Here is a 27,352-nt window from a genome sequence, read left to right as displayed (position 1 = left end):
CAAGACAGCACTACAAGGAGACGTTCTTGCAGTGCCAAATCACATGTAACAAAATGTCCGCCGTGTTCGAGAGTGTAACATCTCACAGCAAGAACTGGAAAGTCTGGTGCAGTCCATGAGGATGAGATGCACTTTAGTACTTAAAGCAGCTGGTGGCCACAGATCAGGGGCGTTTCCTCCGAGGAGGCAAGGGAGGCAAGGGAGGCAGTGCCTCCTCAAAAATAAATAGGATGAGAAAATAATCCATATTACATATAATCAACACAAATATTACAAATTATGACATTAAAAAGAGCGCAAGTCACTCGTATTTCTTAAGGAACACTGCCCAACAGCGACACCCGCAGGTAAAGTTACAGCAGGAGTCATGCCTCCCTTTGCTTTCATAGAAAACCATGGAAAACCATCAGACCCCCGGCGTGCGGTGGGTTTTGTGGGGGGTAATTGAGAATGAATGGGGGAAAGTCACGTGAGAGGAGGCAATGTCTCCATCGCGCTATGACTGGATGTAATTGGTTAGGATTGGATATGATTGGTTTGTGCGATAAATCCCACCTCTTGTTGACGTGCACGTTCCGCGTGTCAGTTTGAAAGAACAAATGATGGCGTCAATGGGAAGACTAATTGAAAAGTAAGTAAACAGCTCACCCACTTAGATATCACTGCTTTATGTCACGTCAAAATCAAACTTGAAATGGACTGAAAACACGATGACTGCGGGGGTTTTTAGTGCAATCATCTTGGTGAAATTAAAAATACAATTCGTGTCTGTGACAGACGGTGTTTACGGAGCATGACTGATGATCCAAAATAGCCTTAGCTGACTATTAAAAAGAAAAACATCAATATACAAATAAAATATATTGTTTAAATTATTATTGCCTTTAGTTATTATTTTGGAATGAATGTAGAAATGCTTAAAACACTAACTTGATGAGATTGACTTGGTTTTGATAAATTACAATACACTGTTAATGTAAAATTACAAAATAGAATTGTATTTGGTTTCTTTTTTTCTTTTTTGATGTAATGTAAAGTAATGTTCATTTAACAAGGAAGATGTGTCAACGTTAAGAGTAATGCACATGAATTGACATTGATTCATAAATAAATAAAAAATTTGCCTCCTCATTTTAGAACACCACTGCACGCCACTGCCACAGATACAGGGACTCATTATTCCATTTCTGTTCATCAAATATCTGTCACTAAAAAGAGTCGTTCAGATTCGTTCAATGATTCGTTCAGTGATATATTTTACAAATTTACACCAGTAGGTGGCGACAAAAGAACATCGTTTATATATTCATTGCAACATGCCTTATTATCCTTTGTTACAATTTGCGTGTCTACAAATTATATATTCTAATTGTTTTCTTCACAAATGGCAAGATCTATATAGAACGTAGATCTATTTTTCCTCTATGTGTGAACAGCTGAGCAGGAGTTTTCTAAAATAAATATCAGTCTTGTTATTCAAATGTATTGTCAGTGTCACATGTGTCAGTATCAAATGTATCACTCACATGTATAATTCATCCTTTCTGTCCTCATGCTCCTTTTCATGTGGTCACCCAGCAGATCCACGTTCACAAACGAGATGCCAGATTCGTTTATTTCATTCATGAACAGACAAAATAAACAGACTAGTTTAGTGATGGGCATACTCGTTAAATCAGTCGTATAAATCAGTTAAGTCAGTCAAACCAATGATATGCTCCTTCACAGCGTGGGTGTTATTGGCTCACGCTATCGTCAAGACAAAGACAGCACAGAATTGGGTACAAATTACTGGTATAAAGTGACGTGTATGCGTGTGTTTCACTGAAACAAACACACATCACTTGCACACAGAGATGGGAGATCGCGCTGCACACTACAGAAACATTCAGGAGCACAGAAACTTGTCAATGCTGCCCTGTGACTTTAATTAATAAATAAGCTTCACTAGTGAATTGCTACATTTTAAATAGTGGTGGTGATGTCGCTGTTTTTATATTACACAGCAACAAGGTGGTAACTCCTCTTTGCCTTGGGTAGTTCTTTGCCTCCACATTGTGCATTAAAATCATGTGATGCACACCTAGCCAGGGATTATCCTTTACATATACAATTACAAGTACTTTAAAATTGATTAGAAATGACATTGGAAGCCAGTGTGATATCAGAAACATGCAGAGTCAGAGCCAGTTGTGTTGAGTCGGTGTTTACAGTTGATGTTTAAATTCCGTGTGTAAGTATTCAAATCTGCTTCAGTCAAAGGAAACAGTCTTTGTGTGTTGAGCTCAGTCTTAGAATGGTTTAGCTAGTTGTTAAGTGTTTCCCCAGCTTTAGATGATCATAGGCTGATTTAGTTATTACTTTATTGCTAAAAAATATCTAAGCAGCTTATTTATCAAATTTTCAGTACAGCTCGGCAGTAATAAAACATGTGGATAAATGCATTTAATACCAACATCTCTTCTTGCCCAGAATGCAAGCACATTTGCAAATGTTTCTGGCTAAGTTGACATCACTATTAGTTATTTCCGCATTAAGTTTTCTATCGATGAATCCATCACACGCTAAGTATGTTTTCTTGCGTCCAACTCCATTCTGGCAAAATGATTTGTGCAGCGTTGAAGAGCTCCATTACCTCCTCTGTTTTCATGGGGAGGAGCGTGTCGCATAATCACACAAGCTCTCTCGCTAATGCTAATTCAGTGCCGGTGAATGATGGCCTTTCAGGTGGAGTGCTTTGAAGTAGCCCACTATCTATTAAGTCTTCGCCTTCCTGCATAAACTAGGTTCATAATGAAAAACAAAGAAAGGAAAACAAGTGAATGGAAAAGGGGAACAGGAGCTGCATGGGGAATGGCTGCTTCAGGAATAAGGATAAGGTTGCTGCTGGTCACAAATGGATGCTGGGTGACTGACTGATGGGCCTTAGACTAAAAATATCCTGTGTTATTCTTCAGAGAGGCTTCACATGGGAAGTTAATAGTGACCCTTTTTAGGTTCCATCTGTTAGCTTACACTACTTATTACTGCAAAGCACATATGACTGTGAACCCTGTGAATTCTGTGTACTCTGTGAACTGTGATAGAGGTGCACCGTGACTGTAATGCATTCACATGTTTAGTACATACATAGGGTGCATCTGAAGCATCAAAAAAGGCAGTGACATTTGAAATAATAGTGGACATTGTGTATTTTTAATACTTTGTGACTGGACAACTTGATTGTTACATCTACTAGTCAGAGTCAACATTGTAATTCAACTGAGCTTTAACAGCTATTGTACCATGACTAATACTCGCACAAATATATATATATATATATATTTTTTTTATATCTGCAGGAAATATGCGTTTCCACATAGATGTTTAATGGTTTAATTGTCTTCGCAAAGGAAAGCATTGCTTGAAGGTTGCTCTTTTATGGCTCAGGAGACTAAAAATAACACCCTGGGGCCATATTCACAGGTTCTTTTGAAAAAGTTAAGAAATTTTGTCATTGTCATTCATTTATCCTTATATAACCTTCTAGGGTCATAGGGAGCCTATCCCAGTTTCTTAGGCCAGAGGCAGGGGAAAGCACCCAGGACAGATGGCCAGTCCATTGCAGACAAAGTGCAGTTCTTGAAAAATTCTCGAATATTTTCTTAAGAACATTTTTTTTTTTTTCTTAAGAAGAAAATGTGTTATCTGGTTTTGTGGTGGTTCTTGCAAAGACTCACTCATCAACTTAATTAAAACCATCTCAAAGGCCATCTTTTTGCACAATCACACTTATATTATTTGCAGATTACTATAATAATCAAAATAAGACAATATTTAAGACAAGTTGGAGATTTTCCTATCTTAAAGAGGTTATTTACAATGATTATTAAGAACGTTCTTTGTAGGAAATCAAATTCTTTATAAGTTTTGTCTTTAGAACAGTCTTAAACGATACATTCTTACAATTGCTTTTATTTTTTTATTTTATTTTTTTGGGTGGGGGGGGGATACAAAATATTCTTAACTTTATTCTTAAAAGTAGAGTAGGCAATTTTCAGAGAGGCTAGCAATAGCAAGCTAGCTTTGAAAGCGTAGATCTATCCCTCCCTTCAGAACACTCTCCAAAACCACACCTTCTCCAAAACACATGAACGCGCACAGCCTGAGCTGAGTCTGCAAAGCTTCATGAGATGGCATTAAATTACCTCATGTCTCAAAGCACATAACATCACAATAATAATGAACATAAACAAATTAAAGAGCTCTGACTTGTACCACCTGACTGCTGCAGATTTATTCCGGCATTGATAGTGTTGCTAAGATAGAATCGCATAAATCAGTGTGACCTGTGACCGGTGCGCAGAGGTATGGAAATATAAACGTTGACAGGCAGGTAGGACATTCTTGTCACAAATGGTTTATGAAATTGTTTATGAAAAGTATAAGAAAATAACAGATAAGAATAATTTTATTCTTGAGAATGTTTTGTGAATCTAGCTCTTGTTAGTAGGTATTCAGACATAATATTTATATATACCCTGAAACATGCATTGTTTATTTATGTCTGTCTTTGAATAAAAAAGTCTGTCAGTATTGCTGCCAGTGGCAATTTAACACTCAGTCCACTGAGGTGAGTGTAGTGATTTTACTTTCGCCCATCTAAGGACGCTAATTAATATATTGATTGATACTCATGTCACTGCTCACGTTTTTTTTTGATCACACATCACTTAAAGTGTGGTTATGAGTACATGAGATGACCACCTTCCCCTTCTCTTTGTTTAGGGCTCCAGTCAAGGTCTTTTACCTTGGTAGTATGAGAACACTCCCAACAGGGGGCTGTTCAATCATTTAGGATTAATGTAAAGTGGAGGGAGTTGGTCATCTGATATATCTGAAAGATTGATGAGATTGCTAACTTGTAGAGCCTCTTCTGTATTACCATCACAAGAAAGTTTTATTAACAAAATGATAAACAAGAACAACTAACACAACTACTTAATGAATACCATGAATCATAAAGGAATAATGTGCGTAAGATGCATAAAATTCAAGTGATAAAGTTGGGTGTGGCTATGGAAGAGTTACGTTATCTTATGGAAAGAGAAACTGTTGTTTCATAAACCTTATTTATGCATCAAACAAATAAATTAAATACATTGTATTACATCTAATGTAAATTAGAAAATCATATACTGATAATATACAACAATGCCAAGGTCTCAGGAAAGAGGTTTGGTTAAGTGATATTTAAGTTCCATGTGGTTGAGCGAGCATTCCGATGATGGTGACATCTTCCACTGGTTGTGCTGGGTGACAATGCAGTGGGGAGAGGAGCCAGAATCTGTTTCAACAGCCTTGAACATGAAGCTCTGTGGGATGCTGATCTCCTGGAGCACCAAAGGGTCCTAAAATCTGGAACACGCAGATGAGGTCCTGACATAGGTGCAGAAAATCCTTAACAATCTGGAACACACAGACGAAGGTACATTGAAGTGAAGGTTTGCTCTCCTGAGCTTAACCTTGTTGCAAATGTCTCTGTGTGTCTTCTGCCTCTCTGGGCCAGACACTCAGAACTTGGTCAATCCGCTTTTGTCTTTCTGTAGTCAGTACTGTCTCGCTGAATGAAAACTCTGAATGTAGTGTTTGTTAATGTCTCTTTCCTCACAGGCTGAAGGCTCAGAATGTGGTCGTATCTGTGGCTGTCTCACAAGCTACAGACTCAGATCATGGGATCTGTTGTTTTTTCTCTGGAAGAACCAGAGTCTCAGAATGTTACGGTGTATCTGTTACAGTCTCACCTTCGCAGGCCTGAGACTCAGAACACCAAATGTATCTGTTAATGTCTCACTCTTGAACTGGAGACTCAAAACGGTATATGTTATGTCTCAGCTTCGCAGGCCAGGACTCAGAACAAGGAGTGTCTGTTGAAATGGTACCTTTATCCCTCTCTGATGAGGAGGAGATTAGAATTTGGCACTTCTCCTTTCCAATGCTGTGATTGGCTGCTGGCATCCAAGGGGACACACACAGTGTGGCCCACCTTTCTTTCCTCTGTGGAACTTATTTGCATAAAGCACAAAGTTGGAAGACTTTAAAGTGTCTTAAAGTTTACCAATGTGTTTATCACTTTCTAAACTACTACCAGAATACCTTTGGCAATATTCTAAACAAATAGTCCAAACAATATGGATAAAGATTGAAGCTCTTGTCATGTATTCATTCATTTGTACAGTAACAGCTGAGTTTGTCTAAGATGTTGCATTACAAATAACTGTCACTGAGAATATTTATTTCTCTGAGTAAGTATGAAATGGATTTGTGTAGTTTGCATCAGTTTTAAGGTTTCTCTTTTTGTTTCACCCACTGCTGCTGGAGGTCCTGAGGAATTTTTATGGCGGTCACAGACCAAAACCTTAGGAGTTAGTCTTTAGAAGGGCAGAATATATACAAAGGGCTCCCATTGCAATCTGCACTGTCTATTTGACACACATGTACGTGCTGGTGTTGTGCTGAATTTTAACTCCCTGCCAAATTATTACCACCCTTGTTGAGGCTGCTACATGGTTGCCTAATCTTAACCCCACCCCCAAATAATCCCAAACCTATACATATACTGGGGACTTAGGGTGATAATAATCTAGCAGGGGTCAGAATTTGGCACAACACAGGCTCTCGTTCATTGTGAAGTTAAACAAAGTCTTGCTTGCTGTCAGGATAATCCTTTAAGCAAATGGAAATACTTGCATGAATTTTACCATTTACCATGAGATGTTGCGCCCTGAGAAAAATGCATCTCAACACACACATGTGACAGTAAAGCCATGTAGGTTTACAATTTAATTTGAAGCTTTTAAAGGTGCAGTAAGCGATTTCTAAAAAACAACTGTTGAATGTCGAATAGATCGAGCACCACAACACACTTATAGCCAATCAGCAGTTAGGGCATGTGTATGTTAACCAGCAATGTGTGAAAAGCAGGTATTGTATAGAATGCCTAGGGAATATATAGAATGCGTGAAGTTTGTAGGCAAAGTATGAAATGTCTGGTTTTTGTGATTATGTTGCATACTTTTTCTAGGCATTCTATACATTACCTAGGTATTATACAGAATGACAAGCCGGCTGGCCCTTTAGCATTGTATAGAATGTCTAGGAAATGTGTGAAATATAAACCATGTCATACTTTGCCTACAAAGTGCAGGCATTCTATATATTCCCTAGGCATTCTATACAATTCTGGATTTCACACATTGCCGGTAACATATACACTCATGATGGGGGAAGAGAGAGAGAGAGAGAGTGTGAGTGAGTGAGTAAGAGGGAGATTTGAAGAAAGACTGAGTATGGAGCCCCGCACATGACATGCAAGTAAAAAAAGTAAATCGTACGCATGATTTACTATTTCGTTCCCTCAATTTACTAAATCGTGCGCACGATTTACTTATTCGTTCCCTTGATTTGCTAAAACTTGTGCACGATTAACTCATTTGTTCCCTCGATTTATAAATCGTGCGCATGATTTAGCAAATTGAGGGAATGAATTATTAAATTGTGCGCACGATTTAGCCTACTTTTTTCCCCTGCATGTCATGAGTGGGGCTCCGTAGAAGAGAGATGGCTGGGAGACATTACAAAAGAGAAAAGGTCAGAGTAATATCACTGGAAAAAGAAGGGATATGATCAGACAAGAACTTTAGGACCCACACTAATATTAGATTATCTTTCCAGTGCTGGAGAGACCTAAGCAGGAAGGCCTGAAAACGGATACAGAGGCTGCATTGTTTCTGCTCCATACATGAGTTCGTATGAGTACGATGAGTACGATGACTCCATACATTGGTTTTGCCATGTTTTACAGAACCAAAATATGCCGTTGTTGTAATGTTAGCTAATAACAGGACAATTTTGAGTGTCATTGTTTGTCTGGCACTGGTGTGCTGCTGGCAACTAACAATGAACTCTTGCTTCTATATACTCTTGTGTACTTGTCATAGAGATGAAGTAGTTACATGTGTTGATTGACAACCTAATCAGTGTATAAAAATAGCTCAGAGTAAGAGGGGGCGTGACTTAAGATTAGAGGCAGAGAGAGAGAGAGACTGTGTCTGTTCCGAACTGTTCAATAAAATAAGTTCTTAGCAACAAAGTCGTTGTAAGTGAGACTTATTTGACAGTACTGTGTTGTGTATTAACATTATTGTCTAAGCTTTGTTGTAACTAAATGGTATAACTGAATAAGCCTTTCCTCACAGTTAATACGCAGCGGGGACTATATGCGTACAGTCGTTTACCATACGGGGTCGCTAGTGTGTCGTCAGTCTTCCAGCGTACCATGGATATGGTATTGCAAGGATTAGAGGGTGTTGTGTGCTATCTGGACGATATTCTAATAACCGGAAAAGACACCAACGAGCATTTGAAAAATGTAGACAATGTTTTGAAACGACTGGAAGAACACGGGGCTTAGGCTAAACAAAAAAAAAAAGTTCTTTCTTTCAGAATAGCGTAACGTACCTCGCACATGTCATCGATGCGGAAGGATTGCACCCGATCCCGGAGAAAAATGAAGCCATGATAAAGCCCCCATGCCCAAAAATGTATCAGAGTTGAGATCGTTCTTAGCCATGCTGAATTATTATGGTAAATTTATACCAAATCTGTCAAGTGAAATTAAACCACTCACTAAGTTGCTTAACAAAAATGCAGATTGGAAGTGGACAGAAAAATGTCAAAGTGCATTTGAGCGCACCAAATCAAGGCTGTCTTCAGCGCCAGTGCTGACCCATTATGACCCTAAATTGCCGGTGATCTTAGCTTGTGATGCATCCCCTTATGGGGTTGGGGCAGTAATTTCACACAAATTTCCAGACGGTACAGAGAAGCCCATTTCGTATGCCTCATGCACACTAACAAAGACTGAAGTTAACTATTCACAGATCGAAAAAGAGGCTCTGAGTATTATTTTTGGGGTGACTAAATTTAATGACTACTTGTATGGGTGAAAATTTAGGCTTTATACAGATCATAACCCATTGGTCAAGATATTTGGACCGAAGACAGGTGTCCCTACCTTAGCTGCAGCGAGACTACAGAGATGGTCACTGATCCTAGCTGCATATCATTATGACATCACATATAAACCCTCCCTGCAACACAGTAATGCTGACGCGTTGTCACGCCTACCCCTGACTGTTGAGAGTAATGAGAGTAAACTTTGTTTCCGAGTGTCCTTTTTGGATAGTGTTCCAATATCTGCACAAGAAATAGCAAAACAAACAAAATTGGACACCGTGTTACAGAAAGTGAAACATTTTACATTAAATGGCTGGCCAAAACATGTCACTGAGGATGAACTAAAGCCATATTTTTTTAAAAACACAGAGCTAACTGTGGAATCTGAGTGTGTTCTATGGGGTTTTCGTGTGGTCGTGCCAGAAGTGTTAAGATCAAAAATGCTGACAGAGCTACATCACAATCATCAGGGCATGGTGAAAATGAAGGCCCTAGCTCGAAGCCATTTTTGGTGGCCTAACCTGGATGCTGACATAGAAGTACTAGTGAGCACCTGTCAGACATGCCAGGCAGATAGGAATCAGGAAAAGGGAAAGAATGAAAATGTGTCTTTACAGCATTGTATCCACAATTTCCTTTTTTGTTATCGAAGCACCCCTCAATCTACCACATGAAAAACGCCTGCAGAGTTATTCATAAAGCGGGAATTCAAAACCCGAATGTCACTCTTGAAACCTAGTTTCACCAGGAGCATGCAGCAGAAGCAAGCAGCTCAGCAAGCTAAACAGTGTCATGGCAAATCTGTCAGACAGTTTTTGCCAAAACAACAAGTGTTGATTCGAAACCACAGGGGAGGGGAAAGTGTCAAGTAGGTACAGGGAAGTGTGGTAAAGGTGCTGGGTCCTGTTACATACTTGGTAGAAGTGTGTAGAAAATTGTACACGAGACATGTAAACCAGCTCAATTTAGTCAGAATTGCAACAAACAGTGCTAAATGATGAACTGTTGCCAACTGAGTTAAATGATGAAATGTTCCAGACTGATGTAATTGACATGGATGCGTTAAAAACAAGGGCTCATGGCATTGTAAGAGATGATGATTCTAACAATGCTGTATGTGAAAAGCAGTTAGAGTCAACCACTGTCACTCAGGAAAGTGCTCTAAGACCTAAGAGGCAAGTTAAGCCCCCGGTTTGATTGGATCTGTAAGAAAATGAGATGAGGTTAAGAAGGTTAAATGTTTTGCTTTTCAGTTGGCATGTGTGGTTTGTAATTGTGTTAAAAGAAAGAAAAAGAAAATGTTTGAGTTCCAGATTTCAGGGGAGGAGTGTTGTGTATTAACATTATTGTCTAAGCTTTGTTGTAACTAAATGGTATAATTGAATAATACTGTTAACTTGTTTGAGTTGACTTTTGACCTTGTTTGTGATTGGCTATGAGAACACAATATAAAAAAGGGGCGTGCCCTTATGGTGCGTTCACACCAGACGCGAATGAAGCGTTAAGCGTGAGTGATTTACATTTTAAGTCAATGCAAAGACGCGAATAGACATCCTGCAGCGCGTTTCGCGCGAATGACACGGTACGAATTGAGCATTTCGGGCGTTTGACGCGCGTAACGCGTGATTCGCGCGAATCGCCCGAGTTGAAAAATCTGAATTTTGGTGAATATTTGCGCCGCGTTAACCAATCAGGAGCTTGCTCTAGTAGTGACGTGATTACGACGTAGCGAGTGGAGGCAGAAATCAGAAACAACAATGGAGGACAAAATCATTGTCGCTGTACAATACATCTTGTACTTTTATAGAAACAGGAATAAAAAGGATCTTGCTTGGAAGAAAGTGAGTGAGGAGGTCGTACAATCTAAGTTGTAAAAAATGCATATATATATATATTAGAGAGAGAGAGAGAGAGAGAGACTACAAGCTAGCTAAAGCCGGCAAACTGAGCTTATTCGCCGTATTTTACAACTACTTTCCCGCTGACGAGTTGATGTGTTTATTCAGAGGAAGTGTGCAGAAATGAAACGAGCTGCCTGGCAGAAGCCCCTCTCATGCCGTGAATTCGCGTCTGTTGTGAAGTGAATTTCACGCGCGAATGAAGCGAGTAAACTCAAAATGTTCATGCGTCCAACTATGCGCGAATAGCACGATTCGCGCAAGTCGTGTCTGGTGTGAACGACCCATTAGTGTGGTGCGCAGAATAAGAGAGTCCTTCATGTGAATGGTACCCGAGTTCTTTATTGGTAATTCTTTTAGTTAATCAGCAAAAAAATATTCAGCAATCAAAGATAATCCGTCATCGTATTCGTTTTTTCTAGTAAATACATGACATACTGTATGTTAATTTTTTTTGTTCTTCCTTGTCGTTCATTCGTAATCTTCACTTTATTTATCACAAAGCATTGTTTTGCTTCAATTCAGCTATAAAAAAAGTCCACTCTTACATTGCATGTTTGTGCATTTTGGGGCTGGACAAATGAGGGAGGGGTGTGTTTGTTTAGGTTGATTTCAAATATCAACAATGTTTCTCAGAAATCTCTTACTGCACCTTTAATATAAAGTCTCATGTTTAAGACAACTTGAATCGTGCACTTATGCGGCAAAAGCTTATTCTGCTTTTTTTTTTTTTTTTTCAGATGTGTTCATGAAAAGAGAAATGTTTGTGCTCATATTTTGGTGTCTTGGCAAATCTGAAATATCTCCTGAAACTCTAGAAAGACAGGTGTGTCACTGGAGTACTGGAGTTGTTTTCTTAGATGAAATCTTTGAGAAGCAGGGGACATAAACAAAAGTCTCCATTTTGTCTTAAAATGCTGTCTAGAAGAAACAACTGAGATATTAAATAGATATTTCTTTCCTATGGGTCTATAGATTTTAATATCTTCTTAAGCATTAACTGAATGCTCCGGTAAACTGTTAATCATTACAATGCTACTGGGTTTTGGCTTTCATCTGTTTATACAGCGAATACTTGCTGTCCAGTGCCACTGTAACAAGTAGATTAATTAGAAACCCCTTCCAGCCTCAACATGTGGCAGCACAGTAAACCGTTCCATCAAGAGCGCAGACCTTAGCACCATCTCAGGGATCTATCGCTCATGCCACCAACATCCTCTGCCCGCCCACAGGTCTCTTAGATGCAGCCGTTACCAATGGCAACATTTTTAATTGCTTTGCCGAGACGGTTAGCAACAATCAAGATCTGTGCAGCTAATGTGATATTTACTGGAGCATGTGAACATTGTCTATCTGTTATCAAAGGTACTGCCTGCTTGAGCTTTATGAACACATATGTTTCTCATTGGCAAGGTTTATTATCAGGGAGGCTCTGAATATTAATCTTCTGATTTAAACTAATTAAATTTGATCGACCACAGCTATTTAACATCCACTGTAGCAATGTGCTGGATTCAGTGGGAATCATTACACCATACAAAATAAACAGAATTAGTTGCTCCCAGTACAATATTAAGCCATTGAAATCCCCTTTTGAGGGTGATTACTGACTCCAGCTTGTCCAACAGGGGTCTAATTGTTTGGACTGTTATAACGGAAGAGTACCACATTCAAAAAGAGTAGATGGATTGGATAAAAGGAAATAATATCACACAACAGCGACATTATTATTATTATTATTATTATTATTACTACTATTTTATAAGGCTTTAATATCTAATGTATAATGCACAATAACACATTATATATACATATACATATATATATATATATAATGTTAATTGGATAAGAAAAATGAACATTATGTAGATTCTCTGAAGACAAGTTTTCATATTTTATTTTTATCTAGTATAAATTGTCTTGTTTTCATGATATTTGGATATTGTTTGTAATTTTTTACAAAATTCAGCTTTGTGATTTTGTGAAATTTGTGTAAGACAATGATTTTTGTAGTGGTTTTGTTCACCCACTGATTATTATATAATTTTGATTTGTAAGCTAAACCCTAATTGTTTAAATAGCCATAACTATTTATATTTTCTGTTGGCAATTTGCAGGCAACTGAACTAATGTAGGTGTGTTTGCAAAAAGGAACAATTCCCATCATTCAGTGTGTCGTTGTTTAAAACCTCAAACACAATATGAATATATTCTGTAACAGACTGACATGGACTGTATGCAATCAGTCCATGTCAAAGGGAAAATTAACATTGCGAACTAAGCAGTGTCTGATCAAAGCATTAGTACTCTCTCCTCAAAGTTTTGTAAAGTGTAACAATGTCCCTTTTAAGAAGTTTTCTCTCCAAGTTTATGCCTTAGTCTGATATTTTGCAGCTATATTAAGGATTGTATAACCCTTGAAGAGACAGCTATCAACACTAGTTCATTAGCGGGTCTGCATTGATTCAGACTGAACAGAAGTATAGCCTTTTGAGTATGCTGCAAGAAGACTCAGAGAGTTGCATTATAATGAGGGAGACCGAGAAGGCAAAGTGTGAGTCGAGGAAAGAACTTCATGTATGAATCCCAATTATCTGCTGCACACGTTAGAAATGCTGTAGCCAACACTTTGTTCACATTTGCTAATTGCTGTGCATCACATATTTTTGCCATGAATGTCATATGCAAACACCAGCCCATATATGCAGTGGTGGACAAATATGAACCATGTACTAGAGTAAAGTATAGATAGCCAATTAAATATTACTTCAGTATAAGTCAAAATACTCTTTTTACATTTCTACTGGTTAGAGTCTGATATTATTATGAGTTATTATCAACAAACCAGCGATGGTCAGTTAGAAACATTTTTCAACATTTTGTATTAGCGATTGTACTTAGTTTTTTCTTGGATTCGGAAGCTTTATATCACTGTCCCTCATTGACCACTGACAATTTTGAGGAAAAACATATTTAACAATTAACAGCTACTATTCTATTGTAACACATCTATTGTCACGTGTCCCATGACCCTTCAGAAATCATTCTAATGTGCTGATTTGGTACTCAAAAAGCAATTTTTTTTTTTTTTTTTTTGGTAGTAGTAGTAATTGAAAAAGGTTGTGCTGCCTAATGAAGTGAGGAAAGTATGGAATGATTTTATCTTTCTGTTTAAGTTTTTTTTTATTTTTTTGTAACATTAAAATGGCTTTTTTTTTTATCAGTTTAATATATCCTAGCTGAATAATACTATCTATTTATTTTTCTTTTTTTTCTATCTTACTGACCCTAGTAAAATTGAATGATGTTGTAACACATTGCCGGTTTTGTGTTCCTTGTGTTTTTGTTATCTGAACTTGTAATTTTCCACCTGCCTTCCCTCGCACCCCGCGATACAGAACAACTGAACATTATGGATCTAGCAGGTATGCACCTCATCCTGCTCTGCCAGGGTGATTGTTCTCTCGAGGACCACACTTGAGAGTTTCTAGAGTTCTGTCTACTATACTCACTTCTGAGACAATACTCTCCTTACTTTTCACTGCTCTGGACTTAATGAACCCCTCAAAACACAAATTTTCTGTGATGGTCCTCAAGGGACCTTTTGCGAGTGTGTGGAACGTGCCTCCTTCATCGTGGGAGAGGTTGAGGAGGATCCCATTGGTTTCACTTTAGAATCCCCTAAACAAATTTTTGGGGGGTAGGGCATTATGGCTAAAGCCCCGACAGCTGCAGAGCTTGATCTTTCACAGATCTCACCAGCCATGGTCATCCCGGTCTCAACACTCCCAAGTCTAGTGGTCTCTATGCTCCCAAGCCTGGTGGTCACAAGTCTGGTAGTTCCAAATCCAGTGGTCCCAAGTCCAGTGGTCCCAAGCCCAGAGGTCCTTCCTCTGTCATCTGTACTGCCTTTGATTGCTACAGCCATCTTATGTTTGGGCGGTACACATTTCAGCAGTTCCCCCCAAGTCGGTGGCATCTGCTGCAGCTCCTCCAGTCATGGCCAAGGGTACTGTCTCTGAAGCCTCTGTTTGCCCTGTCATGGCCAAGGTGGTCATCTCTGAACCATTTTTCTGCCCTGTCACGGCCAAGGAGGCCATCCCTGAACTCTCTGTCTGCTCTCACACGGCCAAGGAGGTCATCCCTGAATTCTTTGTGCTCTTTGTTAGCTCTGAACTCTCTGTGCCCCCTATCGGCTCTGTTATGGCCACAAAGGCTGTCCCTGAACTCACTGTGCCTCATATTGGCTCTGTTACAGCCACAAAAAATGTCTCTGAACTCTCTGTGCCCCCTGTCACGATCAAGGAGACCGTACCTGAAATCATTAAGGTTCCTGTCTCAAAACCGCCAGCCCCACCGTAGTGGTCTCCATCCCTACCATAGTGTTCTGTGGCTCCACCCTGGCTCCATGCTCTGCCGGCTCTGCCCTGGTTCCTTGATCTGCTGGCACCACCCTAGCTCTCTGAACAGCCTTGGTTCTTTGCTCCTTTGCTCAATCCTTTTGGACCCATGCTCCACCTATTCTGTAAAATAAGTATAATGAACTAGGCAAAAAGGATTTAGAATGTCTCCAACATAGTTTATAATGACCCACAATTCATTCCCAAAATTCATTCAAATTCACCTCTTACTCTTGCACGTTCGTCATAAACTTAGACTGGCTGCCAGTTGGAATATTAGAACTAAAACCTTCAACATAACACACTCAAGGTCATCAATCACTTCACTGAATACTAGCCTGCTAAGAAATAAGTAATTATTACCATACGGTCAATCTGTTTTCAAAATCCACATCATTTGAATATAAAAACATTAATGTCTGTCAAAAAATAACATGCACAAATGCAATCGTGCCATTTTTAAATCACATGATCAGAAGACTGTGTCTTAGGTCATATTGGGTCATTTCCATAAAAGGATTTCAGTTTGAAGGTTTCTATGCATTCTAAGAGTTGTCAATTCTTGGAAAACAAAGCTGTCCTCACACTCTTTGTAACATTCTCCATTAAGCCTTGTTTTTTTTTTTTTTTCTGATGGCAGCTGTCAATCAAAAACCTCCCACACGAGAAGCCTGTGGAGATTAATGAGATGGTGTCATACATGAGTGTTCACATAAAGAAAAGATGAAATGACACACTATGAAGTCCCTGCATAACAAGTGACTTCTCTGAGGTGCCTTGGCCAGGTCTCCTCATTCATGGCTAAATGTGGATGATGGCCACAGCACCAATTACCAATGAATAGATATTCAAAAATGGGAAGCAAATAATTTACATGGATCTTGTTAGTTGTGGAATAGAAGATGAAGAAAATAGCGAAAGGAATGTATAAATTGTGCTAGGATAGATCCAAAATGAATGTGTAAGATAATGAAGAGCTTGGTGATGGTACCTCTGAAAAATGCAAATTAGTCTTTTGCATGCTTTTTTTCATGATGTCCTTTCCTTACAACCCTGCACACTGTCACTGAATCAGTATAGTATGTAATCAGTGACACTGATTCTACACTACATTTTGAGGGTTTTACAACTGAACAATTGTTTTAAAACTGAATAATCATTGTACTCTTGTAATTGTTTTAGCATTTTTAGTTTAAAATAGTATTATCAATGATTGCATTCAATTGAAATATTAAAAATGTGCATCCAGTAAAACAATACTTATTTTTAAAACTAACCTATACTTGTGAAATCAAGCATTGTGAGCACTAGTATAAATTATATTTAGTATTATATATATATATATAGTAGTTTAAAAGTATCATCACCTCTAGAAACTTCCGTTTCATCCCACGTGCTTAACAGGTAAATATAACCAAGGCGTTGGATTGTTCACACCTTTTGGAACAGAATGGAAAGACAATGGGCAAATGTAGGTCGTGAATAAGGATTTGGAGAGGTCACTTGGAAATATTAAATAAGATTATACTTTCACTCAAATAGGCTTTCCTCGTACACAATCTGACTTTGTTAAATCCCAGTGCTCTGTCCGTCTCTGCTGACTTTTCACTGCAACACAGCAGCAGGACCAACACAATCTCATGGCAATTCATAAATATTTTAGTTTTTGGCGAATTGTTGGCTGTTTTTATGATTTCATATGATCTCATTCTTATGTTTTGATCTGCTCATGCCCCAGTGACAGTTAGCAGGTAAATAAATATAGTAAATATAGTAGACGGGTAACATCTATTAAAAGGGTCATGACATGAAAAATCTAATTTTACTTACTTTTGGCAAGTTTAAGAGTTATGTTTAGTTATCAATTTGTTCTTGTTTTTCTGTTTCTTGAAATTTCTTTCAGTTTAGTCCCTGATTACTCCCTATTTAGTTGCCATTGTTACTGATTAGATTCACCCCTCATCTAGTTTCCTTTGTTTTCCCTGTGTATTTAAAGTCCTGTGTTTCATTTACTCCTGCTCTCGTTTGTTCATGTGTGGTATGCAATCTCCTAAGTTCCTGTTATTTATTCTCCAGTGATCTCCTGCATGTTTTGTTTATTTAAATAAATACTGTTTATGTTTTTTAACTCCTGAGTCTTATTTGTGTGCTTTAGCTACCACACCACCTTATAGAAGAACCAACCTACTGTACAGAACAAGGAATTAAGGAGGAGTGAATATGGGTCTGCCCGCTGCTTGCCTCCTCCACCTCACCCAAGATGATCACTCCCTCGGGGACCACACAAGTGAGTTCCTGGACCTTGCTTACCAAACACTCTACCCCGAAAGTGCACTTATTTCTTTTTACTGGACTGGTTTAAATCCCCACATTAAACAACTTGTTCCCCTGCCTGTTGATGGTCCTTGAGGGAGGTTACAAGATTTTGTAGAACTGGTTCTAGTGAAGGGTGGCTCCTCATTCACTGTGGGGGAGGAATTCATCAGTCACTCTGCTTTTCCCCTCACCCCGGACCCCGAGCCCATTCAGCCTCATGTCACTCCCACCACAGACTATGAGCCAGAGCCTACCGCTGACCCAGACCCTGATGGGAATATTTTATGACATCGACTATGTCAGTACTCAGTCCTTCAGGCTCCACCAGCTCCCTTGTCCTTCTGGCTCTGCCTTAGTCAAGTGTCACCCTGCTTGCACTGTGGACTTCTGGGCCTCTGGCTGTGCCTTGTCCCTATACCCCTTTGGCTCCACCGAGCTCCTCCGACTCCACTCCCACTGGCCCCGCCTCGGTCTGCCCAGCCCACGTCAACATCTCGATCCCGTGAGCCTATGGTTCCTCCTTGGCTCTCCAGTCCACTGGTGTCACCCTGGGTCTTAGTTTCCTCACCTCTGTCTGGGTCTCCACCTCTCCTGGCTCTACCTCTGTTTCTGACATTTTGAAGCTTGAGTTGCTGACAACAGGACAAATGGAAGAGTAAAAGGACTTTAGATTTGACGCATCATGTTTAAACATCTTTGTGTCTCTATATAGACTTTTGAAGGACACCCACATCAGGAACACGTGGATTGTTTATTTTTATTTATTTATTTTTTTTTTTTTTTTTTTTGCTGTCTCAGGTCACACAAGGCACAGTGTGTAATGGAGAGTTTGCAAAAACTTTTGTTGAAAAATGAAGCATCACACTATATTGGATCTGACAGCTGCTACATTGCAAAGTAAAGAATTTAATAATGCTTTGTCTGTAAATGACATTTTATATAGATAATGTTTTCAAAACACTTACATGCAGTAGTGAGGGGGCGTTGATACTTTTTCTCATGCAATGACATTAGCCAATCATATCTGTGGCCGTTTAGTGACAAGCCAAGGAGCCACCTTTTAAAAACAGATCATTTTAAAAAGGTCAGAATGAGGGTTAAAAAGAATTTTGTGAATATATATGTTTTTTTTTTTTTTTTTTTTTTTTTTGCGCATGCAAAAAAGAAATTATGCTGTTAATACTTTATATTAACTCCAAGGAACATGTTAAAATTATTTAAAATATCATGTCCCCTTTAAGAGTTTACTGATGATAAATAATAATAATAAAAAAAAACATTTCCAATGGGTTCAGCGACCTGCAGAGGTTTTCAGAGATATAAAGGTTACTCAGCTTCATTCTCACAGATCATAGGACTGTTTCATTAAAATCCTGTCAGGCTGTTCACATCCCTAGAGTAAAGTTCATCCCGGTCTATTCCCTGTCAAGCCATAGAGGATTGTATTAATGAGCCAATTGCTTTAGGTTTTATTCTGCCATTTATTTGTACGATAAAACCTGTTGCACATTTTTTATATACCGTGGTCTCAATGCCACCACTGAAAAGAAATACCACTTCCCAGTAGTCACATAAGTAACACAGTAGTTTGCCGTTTCCAAGCCTTCTGAAGCAATGCAATCACTTTGCATGATAGACAGAGCTAAAAATTTTAAGCTCAAATCAGTTGATCAATTCATTTATACTTATAGTCAAATCAGATATGGAGGCATGTCAAAAATATAGAATCTCTTTGATTAACTTTGTTCTTAAAAAAGAGATTCTTGCATTCTGTTCGACAGTTGCGCTACTTTCCAGCTGCTTTCGAATACAACAACGTTTCCTGTGAGAACATCTGATTACTCCTTCAATCTGCTGCTGGTTTCAGTAAGTGTAGTTTAGTGAGGTATGGAGCTGTGTTGACTCAGAGCTCGCCAAAACATGAAGGTGTGGTGTTTCAAGCTTAAAATGCTCAGATGGTAGGGAAATTTGTTGAATTTACTTATGGGTCAGAGGGCATGAATAATAGTTTTTATTTTTATGAATTAATCTAAATATTTATATTGTCTTATTCTAAAAAATAATGTAAATGGGAGGGTGTTCTTCAGAGAATTTGGCTGCACAAGAACAAAAACTATCGATCATAGCAAGTGCTCACTGATGAGAACACTCAGTTTTCATGAATGTGGGCCTGTCTTCCTCTTGAGAAATAAGTTATCTTTGAGTCAAATTACCCACTGTCTCTCTTTGAGGATGTGATCCCCACTCTTGCTCACTTTCAAATTTTGTCTGATATGTATGTGTTTGTGCTGTTTGGCAGTGCAGCATGTTTTGTTTTGGTCTCACTCACAGCGTCTCCTTATTTCTGTTAGACAGCAGCTCAACATTTCTTCCCTCTCATTCTCCCGTTCTCCCTAGTGTCCTATACAGCTCCGTAACACTCATGAATGATGCATACTGCCTTCTTCTGATAAGGGACCTGCTGTGGATCCAGGAGTGTGAACATGGCAAAGAAAAAACACCTCTATGGTTGTCAGGAGGAGCAGCTTTCATGTTTCTTGTTTCCATTTGGATTTTTGGTTTCGAACAGTGCATGAGGTTTAATCATAGAAATATTGTAAAACGAGATATGTGGTGGCACATTTGAATAAAGATTTTAAAAACTGGATGGATGGATGGATGGATGGAAATAAAAACGTCATATTCTTATATATTATTGTCATGCAGGTTGTTTATGCATTTAACTCGGGGTCATGAGAAAAATATATCATTCCCACAATATAGGATCTCGAGGCCACAACTTATCACTTTCCCACGAGTTAATATGACGTTCCCACAAATGAATATCTCGTGGCCACGACAAAACTAAGTGAACCGAACATGTTTCCTCCCGGTCATTGTACTTCTCCTGTCACTTTGTGAACTCCAGTGAAAATTTTTAATTTTGATAATAACGTGGATATTCTTTTCAATAACTGCTGAATAAGGAGAGCATATGGGTAAAAAAAGCTCTCTTGTTATAGCCTTTAGGATCTTGTAAAATATACATCTAACACATCTAGCACCAAAATATACACTGTTTGTGTCAATCAATATTGTCATTGATTAAATATTGATATTGATTAAAGGAACTATATACAGGTGCATCACAATAAATTAGAATATCATGAAAAAGTTGTTTTTTTTTTTCTGTAATTTAATTCAAAAAGTAAAACTTAAATATATTCTAGATTTATTAGACGTAAAGTAAAATATTTCCAGACTTTTTTGTTTTCATTTTGATGATTACAGTTTGCTGCTCATCAAAATAAAATAAAAAATCAGTATCTCAAATTATTAGAATATTTAATTTCAAGTTCTATTAAATTACCATTCTCAGGGTATAAATACTGGGTTTAGGTCAGTAATCCCAACAGCAGTCATGGGGAAGTCTGCTGACTTGACAGTTGTTCAGAAGACGATCATCAAGACCCTCTACAATGAGGGTAAGCCACAGAGGGTCATTGCTGAAAGAGCTGGCTGTTCGCAGAGTGTTGTGCCAAAGCATATTCATGGAAAGTTGACTGGAAGGAAAAAGTGTGGTAGGAAAAGGTGTACAAGTGAAAGGAATGACCGCAGGCTTGAGAAGATTGTCAGGCGAAGCCGATTTAAGAATATAGGAGAGCTTCAAAAGGAGTAGACTGAAGCTGGAGTCAGTGTTTCAAGAGCCACCACACACAGACGTCTTCAAGAAATGGGCTACAACTGTCACATTCCACGTACCAAGCCACTTCTGAACCAAAGACAACGTCAGAAGCGTCTTACCTGGGCTAAGGAGAAAAAGAACTGGACTGTTGCTCAGTGGTCCAAAGTCATCTTTTCAGATGAAAGTAAATTTTGCATTTCATTTGGAAATCAAGGTCCCAGAGTCTGGAGGAAGAGTGGAGAGGCACAGAAACCATGTTGCTTGAAGTCCAGTGTGAAGTTTCCACAGTCATTGATGATTTGGGCTGCCATGTCATCTGCTGGTGTTGGTTCACTGTGTTTTCTGAAGTCCACAGTCAACGCAGCCATCTACCAGAAAATTTTAGAGCACTTCATGCTTCCTTCTGCTGACAAGCTTTATGGAGATGCTGATTTCATTTTCCAGCAGGATTTGGCACCTGCCCACACAAAAGCTGGTTCAATGACCATGGTGTTACTGTGCTTGATTGGCCAGCAAACTCGCCTGACCTGAGCCCCACAGAGAATCTATGGGGTATTGTCAAGAGGAAGATAAGAGACACCAGCCCCAACAATGCAGATGACCTGAAGGCCGCTATCAAAGCAACCTGGGCTTCCATTACACCTGAGCAGTGCCATAGGCTGATTGCCTCCATGCCACGCCACATTGATGCAGTAATTCATGCAAAAGCAGGCCCAACCAAGTATTGAATACATAGAAATGAACATACTTTTCAGAAGCCTGACATTTCTGTTTAAAATATCCTTTTTTTATTGATCTTATGAAGTATTCTAATTTATTGAGGTAGTGAATTGTTGGGTTTTTGTTAAATGTGAACCAAAATCATATTCACTTTAGCACCATTGCCTCCTACAACACAGAATTATATGCACCAAATCCTTGCATGCAATATTTGTGCTTTACTACAAATGCTCCTAGATCAAAAAAATATTTTCAGCACATGAAGTCAAATCAGCTATTCGTTGTTTGTGTACTGAATCTCTGAATATAGCAGCTCTAATGCTGTCACATAATAGACCAGCAGGGACTGTGTGAACCTTGGGAGCAAATGCACTTAATGGAGCAAGGCGCATCACTAAGAGGGCTTGAGGTCAAAGGAATTAACTAAGTCATTTTGCTGTTCAGTTCTGTATGCGTCAATAGATTTGGGGTCTCAAGCCCCTGCCCTTTTTCAAAATGAATCAAAAGTGCTCCTCTCAACAATAATAATGTGGTAAATAAAACAAAATGCATTTGAATTATAATTAATATGACAATGTGTACAAAGTAGTAACTTTTCAATTAATAGTGGGGTTTGCATCTTGCTTTGGGCTTGATTGACAGATTGTCATTCTGATACCGGTTGCTTGATGAACTGTGACTAAAAGCAACTTGTTTACAAAAGCGATCGAGAAATGCAGCACTATATGCTCCCTCAGTGATTGCAATTGTGTCGATTTGATTAAAAATCCACATATTTAAAAAAAAAAAACAAAAAAAAAAACAACATAATTAATTAATGCCTGTCAGTCATGTATAATACACCACAAAATCGCAATGTGGCACAACAAGCTAAAATTGTATTGGTCAATGTGAAGTGGAGTGGTAATTTCCCAGTCTTATCCTTAATTGGTTGAAAACTACATTCCCACTGTCTGTTTTCAGTTTTTTAACAAAGGTGAAAAAAAAGAGGAGTATCATTCTTTACAGTTCTGTCCATTCGGAGAGTTTGCATTTCTGGAGTGATCTGGATTTGCAGATCTGCAGTTTGTTTCATTTGAATTGAATTGTGTCTCTTCGGATTTGAATTGACTTCAAAGCACTCGCGTAGCGGATCTTTAGCAGCATAAAACTTTGGTCCCACTTTATATTAGGTGTCTTTAAAGGAACACTCCACTTTTTTTGAAAATAGGCTCATTTTCCAACTCCCCTAGAGTTAAACAGTTGAGTTTTACCGTTTTCGAATCCATTCAGCTGATCTCCGGGTCTGGCGGTACCGCTTTTAGCATAGCTTAGCATAGTTCATTGAATCTGATTAGACCGTTAGCATCTCGCTCAAAAATGACCAAAGAGTTTTGATATTTTTCCTATTTAAAACTTGACTCTTCTGTAGTTACATTGTGTACTAAGACCGACGGAAAATGAAAAGTTTCGATTTTCTAGGTGATATGGCTAGGAACTATACTCTCATTCCGGCGTAATAATCAAGGAACTTTGCTGCCGTACGGTCTAATCAGATTCAATGAACTATGCTAAGCTATGCTAAAAGTGGTACTGCCAGACCTGGAAATCGGCTGAATGGATTCGAAAACAGTAAAACTCAACTGTTTAACTCTAGGGGAGTTGGAAAAGTAGCCTATTTTCAAAAAAAGTGGAGTGTTCCTTTAACTATGCACTAACATTTGAATTAATCATTTAATACAAGAACTTTGGGGGTGGGGACATGGGTGTGTGTCAGTATGTCGAGATCCAGTAATATTCCCACCGGTATATGGACATGGGGACCAGCTCACACACCTGGTCAGACTGGGTGGCAGGCGTTCCATCCATCCATCCATCCATCCATCCATCCATCTATCCCACCTTTTTTTCTTTCTTTTTTTTTTTTTTTTTTTTACATTTGAGCTCCTGATGAACTCTCTGCACGTCCCTGATGTGCATGGATAAATAAATGAAGAACTGATAAAATGTAAATGTGAACCTTGAATGTAGTTTATCACTTTGGATAAAAGCATCTGCTAAATGCATAAATGTGAATGTTAAGAAATCTGTAAGGTTTTGATTTCATGATTGCTATTAGGTGATGTGCATCACACGATTGGAATGACACATACTCAGTGTTTTAAGATTTTGGTCATGTCACCCACCCTTAAGCAGTTTAACAGGGAAATTAATTGAAAGGCATGCCATAATATGTAATATCTATACCATAAAGAGCGTTTTCTACTATGAAGAAATCAGGAACCATTTGGGTAATGTGGGAGAACATGGAGTTCTGTAACAGTCTGCGGGACCTTCACTAGGACCTTAACTAACACTCACACAGAGGCGAGAGCTGCTGGTGAAATTGACACACTGATGCTGAGAAACATAGCTGACATTCAGATTTGATTTGAGGCAAAAAGTAAAGACTGTATCTGCCTACAGTCATTATTGGCAAGGTAAATTGCACCTATACCTGCAAATAGTTACGTCTTCAGTGTCCTGAATGACAGATAGGATTTCTAATAGGTAGAAGTGTGAAAAGCACCAGGGCTTATAACACCAGCACAACACTAGCTCATGCCACCTGTGGAGGTTGTTCTCTGATGACTGCTCTTATGACTGTTCACAACTTTTTTCTCTTGCAAATTCATAGATGCAGTTGCATTATAGATAAATGGAGGAAACTAATAAATGTAGCTACATTAGTTTATTTAATTTTATGTGTGTAACTCCATTGTTTAAAGGCCCACTGAAGTGCCTTGGAACGTGCAGCATTATTCATTGTGTTGACGTAATTTCAACTGTAACAGGAAGACAAGGCAGGACATAGCGAACAGCTCCTCCCCTTTTTTAAAATAGCTAATAGTGTTTTGTTTATATCACAGCTTGGCCTAAGCCTTTGAGCTCGGTAAAACCTCAGTTTCCTTCTAATCTCTAACAGTTTCTCCTCCTAATCTCCTCCATATCACTTTAAAATATAGCATTCTATGCAGAATTCAAATGGGTCCAATACATTTTGTGGTCTGCGCCGATTCGCGGTTATGATCTGCTCTGTGCTATCGTGTCTCTTTACCGGAGCAGACTGTGTGTGCTGCGGTTCGCGTGACACTAACGTGAAACCAGACTTTGTTTGACTCAATGTTAAGCATATTTACACTGTCTTAATCATTCCCTATCCCCTATATAGTACACTATGTGCCATTCACCAAGTAGAGAATAGTAAATGTGTGAACAAGTGACCGATTTCAGTCACAGCTTCAGCATCTATTTATAATGTAGGGGGCGGGACCCTTTTGATTCTATAGAGCATTTGATTGGACAGAAGATCTGAAGAGAAGCTGAAGTGCACGGTGATGAAAATCCGTGATCCATTTTAACGGAAGTGAGAGACTGAAAGTTTTGAATGCTTATACTGTATCTCCTAAATGTGAATTTTGTCATTGTTTTGGAACACACCAGCTTATTCATAACCTTTAGGCTAACATATTCATACTAAAAGCTAAAACACCTATATGATTTCAAGGGGACTTTATACACTGTTTTTATTGCATGGCTCTCCGGAATACTCAGTTCGGATTGGTAAAATACGTCTTTGAAAACTTCAATTTTTAACCCAGGCTCATTGCAAAATTACATTACATTGCTTCTTGCACATTTCGTGACACTTCCAATGTGAAATGTCCAGAGAGTTTCACTAAAAACACATTCAGTTTTATCCGAGACACTTTAGGGAATCCCTTCAGCGTAAGCTCTTCTGAAGGCGTATGCAACTAGTCCGAAGCATACCAGCAGATGATCGGATTTTCTCCACTGAGAGGTTTTTCTCACATAAACTTCAAAGGCCCTGACAAGGCAGAGCAACTGTAGCTTCTCACATTTGGCCGATACTTGAGAAGGAAGAAAGGCCTGAAGGACTATTGGCCAGGCCACATTAATGGGTACTTTAGGTACATAAACCTGTCTCTGGTGAAAAATAGCTTTAACGCCACCTGGAGCAAACTCCAAACAGGAAGGGGGCAACTGAGAGGGCTGCAAGTCCCCAAATCTATTGAGGGACATAATCGCTAATAGAAGTGCCATCTTTACAGTGATACATTTGTCAGATTCCGTGTCCAACAGCCCGAAGGGTGCCAAGGATAACCCTTCCAGAACTATTGTCAGGTCCCAGGTTGGAATCCTGACTTGAGCCGTAGGCCTCATTCTCAGGGTTCCACGGAGGAAACGAATTGCAAGATGGTGTCTCCCCAGAGATGCACCATCTAAAGGTGTGTGGAAGGCAGATATGGCCGCCATGTACACCTTTAATGTGGATGGTGAAAGACCAGCAGAAAAGCGGTCTTGGAGGAACTCCAGAACTAAAGCCACTGAGCAGTTAACTGGGTCAAATTGACACCTCCTACACCTTACAGTAAATACTCTCCACTTGAGAGCATAAAGTTTCGTCGTGGAGGGGGCGCTAGAGTTGAGTATGGTCTCTACTACCTCGGTAGAGAGACCTGCATTTAGGAACTGATCCCCCTCAGGGGCCAGACTCACAGTTTCCACATCTCCAGCCGAGGGTGAAATATCGAGCCCCCGGCCTGCGTTAGGAGGTCCCTCCTGACAGGAATCTCCCATAGGAGGCCGTCCAGGAGGGCTACCAGGTCCGAGAACCAAACTTGGGCCGACCAGAACAGAGCTACCAGCAGCAGCCGGACCCCGTTCTGGTGAACTCTCTCTCTGGAATTCCCAGGAGCAGAGTGATCGGGGGGAAAAGTGTACAGCCAAAGCCTCGGCCACGGCTCTACCATGGCCTCCAGTCCCAAAGGACCTGCAAAGGCCTTTAAATGGTCTCTCAGTCTAGTTCTGTAGGCTACACAATCATGGGGAAGACTGCTGACTTGACAGTTGTCCAAAAGACGACCATTGACCATTGGCACAAGGAGGGCAAGACACAAAAGGTCATTGCAAAAGAGGCTGGCTGTTCACAGAGCTCTGTGTCCAAGCACATTAATAGAGAGGCGAAGGGAAGGAAAAGATGTGGTAGAAAAAAGTGTACAAGCAATAGGGATAACCGCACCCTGGAGAGGATTGTGAAACAAAACCCATTCAAAAATGTGGGGGAGATTCACAAAGAGTGGACTACAGCTGGAGTCAGTGCTTCAAGAACCACTACGCACAGACGTATGCAAGACATGGGTTTCAGCTGTCGCATTCCTTGTGTCAAGCCACTCTTCAACAACAGACAGCGTCAGAAGCGTCTCGCCTGGGCTAAAGACAAAAAGGACTGGACTGCTGCTGAGTGGTCCAAAGTTATGTTCTCTGATGAAAGTAAATTTTGCATTTCCTTTGGAAATCAGGGTCCCAGAGTCTGG

General features: G+C 39.3%; 1 long non-coding RNA gene across 1 annotated transcript; it reads left to right on the top strand.

The window, feature by feature from the left end:
• The first annotated feature begins 585 nt into the window (after nucleotides 1-585).
• Nucleotides 586-20,274, top strand: LOC127501052 (uncharacterized). The gene is made up of 3 exons (XR_007926494.1): nucleotides 586-631; nucleotides 17,451-17,582; nucleotides 20,009-20,274. It is a non-coding gene; the product is annotated as an uncharacterized LOC127501052 (long non-coding RNA).
• The last annotated feature ends 7,078 nt before the right edge of the window (nucleotides 20,275-27,352 follow it).

Source organism: Ctenopharyngodon idella, chromosome 19, assembly GCF_019924925.1.
Source record: "Ctenopharyngodon idella isolate HZGC_01 chromosome 19, HZGC01, whole genome shotgun sequence".
In the NCBI taxonomy this organism is placed as follows: domain Eukaryota; kingdom Metazoa; phylum Chordata; class Actinopteri; order Cypriniformes; family Xenocyprididae; genus Ctenopharyngodon; species Ctenopharyngodon idella.
Note: the sequence above shows the minus strand (reverse complement) of the source record. Positions and strands in the feature narration are given on the sequence as shown.